Source organism: Argiope bruennichi, chromosome 2 (genome assembly GCF_947563725.1).
Source record: "Argiope bruennichi chromosome 2, qqArgBrue1.1, whole genome shotgun sequence".
NCBI classification, from domain to species: domain Eukaryota; kingdom Metazoa; phylum Arthropoda; class Arachnida; order Araneae; family Araneidae; genus Argiope; species Argiope bruennichi.
Genome location: NC_079152.1, coordinates 90098587 through 90110356, shown reverse-complemented (window position 1 = coordinate 90110356; position 11770 = coordinate 90098587). Strand labels below are relative to the sequence as shown.

The 11770-nt window shown below is 32.3% G+C and overlaps 1 non-coding gene across 1 annotated transcript; it reads right to left on the bottom strand.

Moving 5' to 3' along the window:
- Nucleotides 1-558: 558 nt before the first annotated feature.
- Nucleotides 559-631, bottom strand: Trnar-ucg (transfer RNA arginine (anticodon UCG)). The gene has a single exon. It is a non-coding gene; the product is annotated as a tRNA-Arg (tRNA).
- Nucleotides 632-11770: the final 11139 nt, after the last annotated feature.

The window sequence follows — 11770 nt, the reverse complement described above, 5'->3', positions numbered from 1 at the left end:
ATATGTAATATTTCTTTTGAAGCATGCGTTATTATTGTTTGACAATGGATTCCGCGCTTTTGCGCATGCGTTAGGATGTGTTTAATTCGTCAAAATAGGAGTGAGAGGAAAGATGAAAGGAGGGGAGATTTACATTTAACAATAAAATAAACTCGAATTACTCGCAGACTGAATGCGATCAGAAACGACATGCCATGCAAATGAAAAAAAAAAAAAAGTATCTAATAGGACAAAAATCAAGGTCAAAGAATGACGAAGAATTTCGGAAATGCGCTCATTCCTCCGCATCTCTCCCCTTAAAGAGATAAAATCGTCAAAAAGTGGTCACCTCAGAATACTGAAACGAACAGAATATTACACTGATTTATTACAAACTGTAGGTTTCTATTCAATGATTCATTGATTAGAATACGAACATTTTCTCTAAACTGTTCATGGAACGATGGAAAAAGATTAAATATCCTTACATATTTTCTATTCACACTTGCAGAATTAAAAAAAAAAAAAAAAAAAAATCTTTCAATAAAAGAGGACTAGAAGCAAGAAAAAGAATTAAATCGTCCGCGACAGGATTCGAACCTGCAATCTTCTGATTCGAAGTCAGACGCCTTATCCGTTAGGCCACGCGGACAGTGGAAGTACTTGCTTTCTGATGACCGAAAGGGGCTAGCGGGGAGGGAGTGTTGATTATCATGATTTTGAGGTTAGAGTATTGGAAATTCAATTAAAAGATACACTAAATACTATGATATATTAAATGCTTACTTGAATATCTGTTCACATGGCATTTGAGCACAAACATTTACATTCAGAAAGTTATAAATTAATAGTCAAATTACGTCAATTAGAGAAATCTGTTAATATGAGTCTTAACTTTATTGGAATTTTAGAGTGCAAAACGATGCCTTTGAAATCTGAAAAGTATTAAGAATTGTCTGGTGGGAAAAGTTTGTGATGAGGTTAATGGGTGAGGTGTATTCTAGTCAAATGAAGCTTTAAAGAGAAATATTAAACAAATTTAACCAAAACCTATTTTTATATTTCTATTGACTATTTCATTGTTCTAAGGATTTATTTTTGCTATAATTGATATAAAAAAAATCTCATGAAAATTTTTAATTTTGACAAATTTTTCATTGAAATTCAGAAGTTTTTTTAAGTGAGAAATATCAAATTTTAAGATCTTAATATAATATATTATACTGAAATACTGAGAAATTATCTTGAAAATTTGGAAATATAATTTTAGGAAAAAGGGCTTCAGAATATGATGCCATTTTTTAAAAAGTGAAATTACAGACTTACATTACAACAGAAATGGAAATGGATGAGCTATTCCACACCTTAGCTTGCAGAGTTACTCCTCATCTACTTTTCAAAATGAAAGCCACAAATTTTGCTAATTACATGCTTTCAAGACAAATTGTGGACAACTTATTCTTCTCTTGACAGACAATAGGAAGACTTAAAATGAAACGTGATTAACTTTCGACTTCATAAACTAAATTATCTTTTTTTTAAAAAGAAAATTTTTCGTATTAGTTTAGAACAGCTTGACGGTGCTGAAACAAAATCTTTAGAAATCATAGAATAATGGAAATGTTGGGGCAATAAGAATAGATAGAATAGAACAATAAGAATAGATATAAATATTCGTGTTCTACTTAAGGTTCTAAACTTACATCAAGAACCATTGTATGGAAACGCATATTGGGGAGAGGGAGGAATTCATCTCGTAGAACGCCAGTAATTCTAATTTGTGCCTAGATTCCGAATGGTAATAAAATTGTCCCGTGCTAAAGCGGTAGTGAAAAAAAAAAGCAATAAAAAAAATAGAAGACCTCCCTGATTTACTTCATGTGCTGTTTTTGTGAGGGCAGATGGGGGAAAAAAAATAAAGGAAGCAAAAGACCTTCGTACGATACTGTTTCGAACATGGACCACCAAAGTTGTTTAAAAACAAATGAGGAAAGGAAATTCTCTCCTATCCATATACGCAGGTGCATTTTTGATTTGATTCCTACTCAAGCGTTCATGCGAGTATCAAACTTGCATTCAAAGAAAAAGAAATAAATTTATGACCATCTGGTCTTTTTTCAGGTACGAAAAATAAAAAGTATATTCTCTTTGGTGAGACGAATATTCAAATTTTACTCATACGAAATGGTTAAAAAAATAAATTATTCATATTGATAAGGTGAAATTGCACTTCAGAAAAAATCATCAGAATAAAGAAAAAAATCTGAAAAATAAATATGAAATTGTTTTGAATAAACCGTTTAATAAAATAATCGTTTGCTATCAAACTTGCTATCAAGCATTACTGTTTGAAGTTCTAGCAGTTAACAGACTGCTTAAGAAAAGCTGAAATATTTTACTGAAAAATCGTGCTTCGGGGCAATAAAATGAAATCAGCTATTATTTTACTTGTTTAACATATCGATTTTACACATAATCTAGGGCCTTTGTGGAAATAGGAGAAAAATAGAAATAACTTCTGTAAAGAATTAAATATCTGTAAGTCTAACAGTTAAGCAGCATATTCTGATGGAGTTTAGTTTGGATGATTCTTTGATTTGTTGACCGGAACGATAATTTTCTCCTGTTTTTTTTTAAAACATTAATTCAATTGGGGTCATATTATTTTATTTTTCCGCAAAAATAGCTTAAACATAGGATACAACAAGGCACAATTTTTAATTAATTTATTTTTTGAATCAAAAATTTGTTTAAAAAAAACATTTGCCAAATGAAAAGTTTTTTTTTTTTTTTTTTTTTTTTTTCAGTTTTAAAACCACGTAAAAATAATTTCTGAACTGAAATATTTTCGTAAATTCTAATTGAAAAAAAAAAAAATCTTGCTTGGTTTTTGATTGCTTTGTCGGCCACATTCCCACTATTCCAGTTTATTCAGTAATTCTAGGTCAAATAGTCATCACAATGACATACACGCTTATATATTCCTCTTCATTATTTGTAGAGAAAAATCTTTACTCTTTACTGAATTTTTAGCTTAAAAATTGCCACTCGCTCTATTTACATCTTAAATTTAGTTTAGAATAGTTTTTCATAATGGGATTTTTGGATTAATCGATTTATTATTATCGTCTGTCAGCTTTGAAGTAGCCAAGCTCCATTTTAATATATTTTGTCAGTATTGTAAAAAAAATTATTTAAGTTTAAAAATAATTTTTCAAGGATCTAAAAAGGAAAGAAAAAAAAAAAAAAAAGAAAAGAAAAGAAAGGAGAAGTGGGGTGGGGAAATGAAATCTGTTATCCCAAATTTCAAGGGGAAAAAAAAAAAAGATTCAAATTTTAAAAATCGAAATTTATTATCGTCATTTTAGATTTTTAAACCAATTTTAGTCACACACAATGAATTAATGAATTGAATTAAATATTGAGTATATTGAACAAAGTAAATTGAAATTTCTATTATAATTTTGCTGCTGAAATATTTTTAATAATATGATTCGAAATTACAATAAATTGTGGTTTTTCAGAGTCTAATCTCAAGGATTTTGAATTTGGAAGGTTTTCTGATATTTTATGTTTTCTACTATCCCGATTAAAGCCATTTCCCATAGTCGATTGTTTTCGATGAACATGGTCTTTATATTTGTATCGAATCTTTTATCATGTGAGAACATGATGCTGCTTTGGTTAGGGGGTTTTGAAGCTCGAAATCACATAGACAATGAATATGGAAGCTCGAAATCGCGTAGAATAAAGCATATAGGGCAATTTTCATCATCATCTTTTAATCGCATGTATTTTTTTACCTGCTTTTACCAGTATTGCATTATTATTATATATGCTTCTTGGAAAGCAGATGCGTTATTAAAATTTTGGCCTGCTTTTACCAGTATTGTTGTATTATTACGTATGCTTCTTTGACAGAAGATGCGTTTTTAAAAGGTTGACGTAGAACTATAACATCATAGCTGTTATTTCATCTCAAAATCGACCGAGCTCCAAAACTTTGTTTGCCAGCTAGAAGAATTGAAAATAAAAGTTAAAAAAATTATATATATATATATATATATATATATATATATATATATATATATATATATATATATATATATATATATATATATATATATATATAGAGAGAGAGAGAGAGAGAGAGAGAGAGAGAGAGAGAGAGACCGAGAGAGAAGTTTCGTGATTGTTTCAAACCGGTTTAAACTGGTCAATGACTTAAATTAATTAAGACAAATAATGGCTTAAAAAATAATAATGTTCTCACATGATAACTTAAAATTTGCGTTCGTATATTTCATTTTATTTTTATTTATTATTTTTTGTTCCCAAAATAACATCCTACTCACGCATGATTGAAAAAATGTCTTTCTTTCGCGAGTTCCTTATGATTTGCGTGCATGATCCAGAAGAATTGTTTCTTTGCAGTGCATTACCTCGAAGAGCGTGATTAGAACTCAGACTTATTCAGCTGTATCTGCAAGATCTTCATGTAGCTGAGGGCCAATGCCATTACAATTTCATGTGGCAATAATTTCCGAAACGACAGCCATCTGATGAATTAAGATGAAGTGTTGTCCAACCTATGGTAATCTCCTCTATTAAAACTCGTTTATCACTTAATCACCTGCAACAATGTATCCAGTTTTTTTCAAAGTCTGCCTCAAAAAAACTCACCGTGTAATTAGGGACCTAACCTTATGCGGAAACGCAAACATTCGTTTCCGTCATGTTTTACGACTGATTTTGAATCTTTGAATCCGTCTGCAGATCATATGATCATATCTCTGACTTTTTCATTATCCATCAATCATCATTCATTCATCCAATATCATAATGATCAAACTGAAGTAATTGAAATCATTCAGTGAATTTCCCTTCACTTTACCATCGCAACATGCCTTGACAATGACGGATGATAATGATGCACATCCTGCGTTGGCGACTGTATCACAACATTTTGACAATTCATAGCTTTCACGATGCAAATCGACTTCTATCATTTAGATGAAATAAGATGGGATTCATTCGAGATAAGGTTTTACTCTTAGTTATTTTTATTGAGATTATATGAATAAAAGGTGAAGATGTGAGCAGAATAAAAATTTAGATCGTTGTAAGTAAAAAAGGTCAAATGATACAAGGATATGAATAGGCATTATGCATATTTCGTATTAAAAGTTCATGTTAAATATCGAAATGCAAGCATTTTTCTTTTGTAAAAAATAATGATTGCCACAAATAGTTTAAGTGAATATTACAGGGGTATTTACGAGTATTTTATAATATCTACTAATTAGTCTTAAACATGGTCTTAATACGTTTTCACAGAAAATGAGTACATTTTTGTTATATGGCTGATTACGTGCTATGTGTTGTAGTTAAAGTAAAGAGATAAGAATATGCATTTTTTAATATTAACTCTTCTTTTTAAGTGAATGGATCCAAAATTTGATATAGACCTTCCAATGTAGTGTCAAATTTAATTTATCTATTTCCTGGCGATTTTAGATTATTGTAGTGGCATACTCAAAGACAGATGATCTACCTTTTGATAAAATTACTCCAAAATTTACACAGGTTTACACTGCTGATGTGAAAATCATATATCACACACGAAAATACATTTATCAACTTGTTGCATTCTGGAATTATTGTGTTCAAAAATACACGATCAGATAGACAGACCACTTAGCAATGGTGTGGGATTGAGTTGCTCCCATGCCACTGTCGAGTCATTCATCTTTCTTGGTATGGATGTATGGGCTGCATCATCATGAGGCCCATTTTGAGTTCATCTGAGTGCCTGATTTATTGTCGTGGTGGCTTGATCACTCAGATTTCCCAGATGCTTCGGCAGGATGGGGGAAGGTCTTTTGCGAATAGATATGCAAACCAATGATGAATTTAATTCCAAATTTGGATACTTACCTCCCATTCTGGTAATTAAATTATAACAGCAATTTTCATTATCAGCATTTTTGAATTGTCGTGCTCACATGCACATAAACAGACTGTTACTTTCAGCAACAGAAAGTGTTGAACTTCTATAACTGGGATGGCGTTTCCACACTTTTTTATCATGAATCTTTCACTCCGGAAATCGACCAGATATGCTAGATCAAGTAGAATAAGACATGTCCCCGATATCATGATTTTTTAAAAAGAAGAATCAAAGAGCCAATGAATAAAAAAAGGAGGGAGAAGTTTTAAAAATATGCCATGCGTTTTCTTATGAAATAGCATTGTTGTGAGGACCATCATTTTAGGCTCTCAGGCTATGCAGGACCCGGATTCTCTATTTTCCTTTTTTTCTTACCATCAAACTCGTATATTTTCTGCCAATTTCATTGTAATCATTATAAAAACAGCTCCTCCTCAACAACATCACAAATTTTTAAACTAAAATAACAAAACATTAAATTCGGAATCACCTTCAAGAGGGATGATATAGGGATCTCAGAGACAACAAAATTACAAAAAATATTCTAAATCCATCTAAATGCTATTTAATAATAGTACTTAATATTCTGCAAATTAGAAAACGAGATATATTTTTTTTTAGAATTAAAAGCAATATAACATAAAATTTGCAAACTTAATTACTTTACGGTCTATATAAATTAAATGAAAGTACAAAATGACATTACCCTGAGAATATATATATATATAAAAAAAATTGAGGTACCTCTCCAAAGTGATGGAGCCCTTAGGAAGTTGTTTACTTTGATCATGCGATAATCCGGTCCTCGTTACAGATGGTGGTAGGATATAGTTCTACAAACCCTAGCGTCAATTCTTACATTTGTTTTATGAGATATTCATTTTTAGAACATAAAATCTTTTGTGAAATGTTCACCATTCTAACTGTTAACTAAGTTCAGCTTCGGGGGGGGGGGGGGGGGGTAACAACTATTCTGAACTCTTCAGGGCTGTCATAGAGACTGTAAATAAAAATTCTTAATGCAATTAAAGTGCATTGAAGGACGCTTCAGAAAAAACGACATTATTAGAAAAGAAAGGAAACATAAGGCAAGAGTGGTGGTCCGTTACGTTTCAGAAAATCAGGGATAATTGAGTGTCCGATTCGAGTACTTTCTGTCTTTGATGCAAATAATATGACATTCTCGGCTCCGATTTCTGACCTTTGAACTACATGAAGTTTATTTACTTTTCGTGATATCAGCAACTAACAACGAATCTCTCTAAAAATCCGCTAATAGAAAATAAATGACTGATAAAATGTCCTTCGAGCTGAAATCAAAAAGATTACAGAGAGAGCATTAAAACGAATCTATCCAAAAGGTAAGGAACTACAGTGGGTTTGGAATTATGAACATGTTTTTTTTTTTTTTTTTTTTTTTTTTTTTAAATTTCGTCTTTGCAAATACTGCAACTCGTTCTTTTTTTCTGACGATTAAACTCTACATGTTCCGAATGAACTCATTAGATTCGGTTTAAATTAGTGAATGATTTTTAAAAAATTGCTTTTAACTAAGTGAATATAGAACAAATATCTCAATGCCGAGACAAAAGAACTGTTACCAGACCATTAAAGTGAAACTTTTTAAGAGCTGAGGGACACTGAGCTATTGCAGATTTGAAGGAAAGTGCAGGACAAAATATGCAGACACTTATGAACTCCTTAGATAAGGTAATAGAAGATTTGAGAATCGGGTGACCTAGTGTAAAGCTTGTCTTATAAGTAAAGCTAAATCAGTTCAGGTATAAATCAGACTAATCATGGAAATTATAATCTGATTTGTTAGTAAAGGATTTGGCGTTATTGCAAGATATTGCTTTTCTTTGTTTATATTTACAGTATTATGTGTTACCAAGGGAAACTAACCAGAGAATTATGTTAAATAACGTTCAAGGTTACTTTCAACGTTCAATGCTCTTATTTCAAAATAGTTCAATTTCACATCTGTAGCTATCCCAGTGGGTTAAGGTTGTTAGTAATAAAATAATATCACAATGACAATTAATTGGACTGAATTGAAATTATATATAGCAAGCTACACTTGGCAAAAACAATCTGAGCACAAACACATAGCAAATACTCAAGAATAAAGAAAGCATATCATAATGGTAATAGAATTTTATTTTTATTTACTATTTTCCTTAGATAATTTATTATATTTTAATAACAATTTCAGAAGTATAAGCTTTCAAAAATTTATTACCTTGAACTGTAAATTAAACCTTAGTTACTAGTTGGAAAGTCGTCACATCTAAAGAGCTCAATCTATAATTTGGACATAAATTGGACAAATTTGAATGGCTCTTCAAAAGAAGTGTTTTCCCATTCTGTGATAATTTTTTTTAACATGTCTTTCGAAGTTATGCCATGTTGTTGAATTCTGCATTCTGATTAGTCCCATAAATGTTTGATAAGGTTTAAGTCCAGAAAATATTGAGAATGCAACTCATTCTTAATATTGTACTACAGCCAGGACTTGACATTGTAAGTAATGTTGATTTATACAGGATTATTATCCTGCAGGATACGGTATTGATTTATGTAGGATGTAATATCCTGATCTAGACTGATGAAATAACGAAGCAGAATTTCCAGACAATTCTTTATTTTACAGCCCTATATATACAAAGAACAACTTGTCCTAATCTTGGTTAAATAAATAGTTACTTACACCTGTAGTAGGGGATACAACAGTCAAAGTCGAAGGTTTTTCTTGAAACTCAGTTCTCCATCACGTCAACATGATCACTCCAGGGGTAGTTTCTCAGACTCTGAACTCGTGGACGTAGTCCAACCGTCTCCTGCAATTCGTTTCTTCTCTCTTCCTAAATAATAATAATAATAATAATAATAAAATCTCCGCGCTTTATTTCGGCGACAATCTCCGCCTCTTAATTTACATTGGTCATTTGAGCTCTCTTTCGGCCAATTGGGGTTCAACAATATGCTTTTTCAGCGGCGCCAGTAGGTCGTGGGAAGGTCTTTTCACAAAGAGAAACATCTAGCATCCAGATGTTTGGACACCCCTTTCTCTTTAAAGGTACTATCAATACCTCTTGGACGAGGAATTCCACATGTGGCCTTTCACTATAGTCGCTAATGAACAGATGCGAGACCACCAAGGTGAAAAGATCCACCATCTGGCTATCTCGAGGAGTTTAGTCATTAACAGCGAAGACACAGCTGGCTGTAAATGTCTTATTAGTAAACGGGGAATGTTCCAAGGAATATTATCCTGCAGGATGTAGTGTTGATTTGCAGGATAATTATTCTTATTATTATACAGGATTATTACCATAAATCAAAAGTCCTTTTCAAGATTAAATTGCTGAGCTTTCTATTTCAAATTTTCTTTAAAAATATTTATATACTTTATATGATTTAATGCCGAATCTGTAAAATTTAAACGACTTAATCACTGTTTGCGACATTTCCCAAACCAGGACTCCTCCTTTACCGTGCTTAATTGCACGGCACAAGATTCTACTCCTCAAAAATCGTATTTCGTTATTGCCGTAACAGCCTACTTACCCCATTTGATGCCAATGATACAAAACTTACTCTCGTCAGAGAAAAGAAAACTTTCCCCAAAACTGCGGAGGTTTATCAGCATATTCAGTCGCAAAATCTAAACAGTTTTCCTATTTAGCAGGCAACAAATGAGAGTTTCTACGAGCTACACGGCCACGATAATCATATATTTTCAAAATTATCTTTGCGATATCTTTTCGAAACTTGTATTCAAATCTCTCTTTAATTTAAGATTTAGGATGAAGCAATTAAGATTTCTTTAATTTGCAATTTAAGATGAAGTAATAATAGGATTTAAACATTCGAATTTAAAGATGCATTCACGGTTAATCAACTTGATTGGATGTCCATGCCCTTTACATGGTTTAGAGATAGCGACGTTTGAATTGTAGTTTTCATAATTCTCTGTGTAGAGGAAGGAGTTCATCTTATAATCTTGACAATTTTCTGAGGAGTTTTGTCTTTATCTCGTAATTATAAAATAATACTCCTTTCCTAAGGTGTAATCTTTTTTTTTCAGATCCATTATCTTAACTCAATTTACTTTTCAAAATCTCTGAAAATGCAATAGTTCAATTATTTACATTTAATAAGCATCTACAAGAAAATTCAGTTTTAACTTTTGGATATCTTTTTATCATATTTGTACGTAATTTTTAAAAATTGCAATGTGTACCATATTTCTGAAATTGTTATTAACATATTATGAAATATATAAGGAATAAAAATGAAACTAAGCTTCTCATCATAACATGCTTTTTCTTTTTTTAATCCTGAATATTTGCTATTGTTACGAATCTGTGATGCGGCTTCCCAGCATAGTGGGTTCCATAGGAGGTCCCAGAGCTTGGCGACAAACTTGTCAACCATTTGGCGACTTGGCGATGAATTTGGCTACTTTGGCGCCAAAATAGATTATACCCGAAACATCGAGAATTTTCCCGAGCCGTCCAGTAGGAACCGATAAGCCTCGAGACGTTCCTGATTGGTTGAGAGGCTTCTAGTCCCGCCTCCTGAGACCTATAAAAGGAGCAGCCTGCAGCTGCCGGGTCGTCGTGAACCAGATCGGAGAGAGTAGTCGGAAGCGACAGAGAAGAGTAGTCGGGATCGACGGTGAAGAGTGGCCTTCCAGAGATAAGCGGAGCAGCGACGGAGTCAAGCTAGTGCTGAACTAAGCTGTGCGCTACTGTCTGCAGTAGAGTCTTGTTGTATGCTGCACGTCTCGGCTTCAGATAATCGCCTTCTGTGCTGTATATAGTTGTCGTCTTTGTGCTGTCCTGTGTGTCTTCGTGTAAATAAACGTCATTGTTTCATTTTCTACTGCCGCCTGCTGATTGAGTGTTCGCCACACCATATAACTTCCACTATCCAAACGAACCCCGAAAATTTCGCAACACTATGTATTTCTACGCGGACTTCCTTTTTTAGTGAGTTTATATAGTTTTACTTAAAGATATCGCTTTCATCATAAGATTTTTTTAGTTTATTCAAAGGAAACCAGAGGAAGTGGTCTTCCCAAAACATTCTCGCATACTCTGTAATAAAGGTGTTATCCTAGAGAAGGCCTTGCATAGAACTGGCATATAATAGTTACGAAATATTGACTTTGGCGTCAATTGAGCATTTTTATTGAATTTATCGTGTGATCCATGGTGAGTTTTAGACGGTTAATAGTACTAGAAATGTGTTTAAAAGCGTTTTTCCTAATTTATTGAAACAAACATTTGATACAAAATTGTAGTCATAAAATCCCATACCAAATTTGATTATTTAAATCATTCCGTTTTTGTGTTTCTGAAAGGACAGGCTTACAGATGGTCAACCTATTGTTGGATTTCGCTCGAAAGTTACTGAGTATCTACATTATATATGTGTACCAAATTTTATCTATCTAGCTCTCTTCCTTTTATAGTCATCGTATTAACGAATATTCGGACAACTGGGCACACAGATTGCCATATCTTTGTTACAGACCGACAGACGGACGGACATTTTCCAAAAATTTATTTTCTGGGCTCAGGGAGGTCTAAAACTTGGAGATTCGTTTGAATTTTTGGACGTAAGTCTATACGAAGTATAGATAAAGTATTGACTTTATCTATACTTCGCAGAAATAAAAATAGATTATTGTTTGTACTTATAAGAATACGTGCATAGACTTACAAAGGGTTAATATAATGTATTTTTTCACAAATTTAAATAGCCAATATTAATTTCATTAGTTTAGTAGTACAATTCAATAATTTTCACTTGTTCATTATGTATAATTTT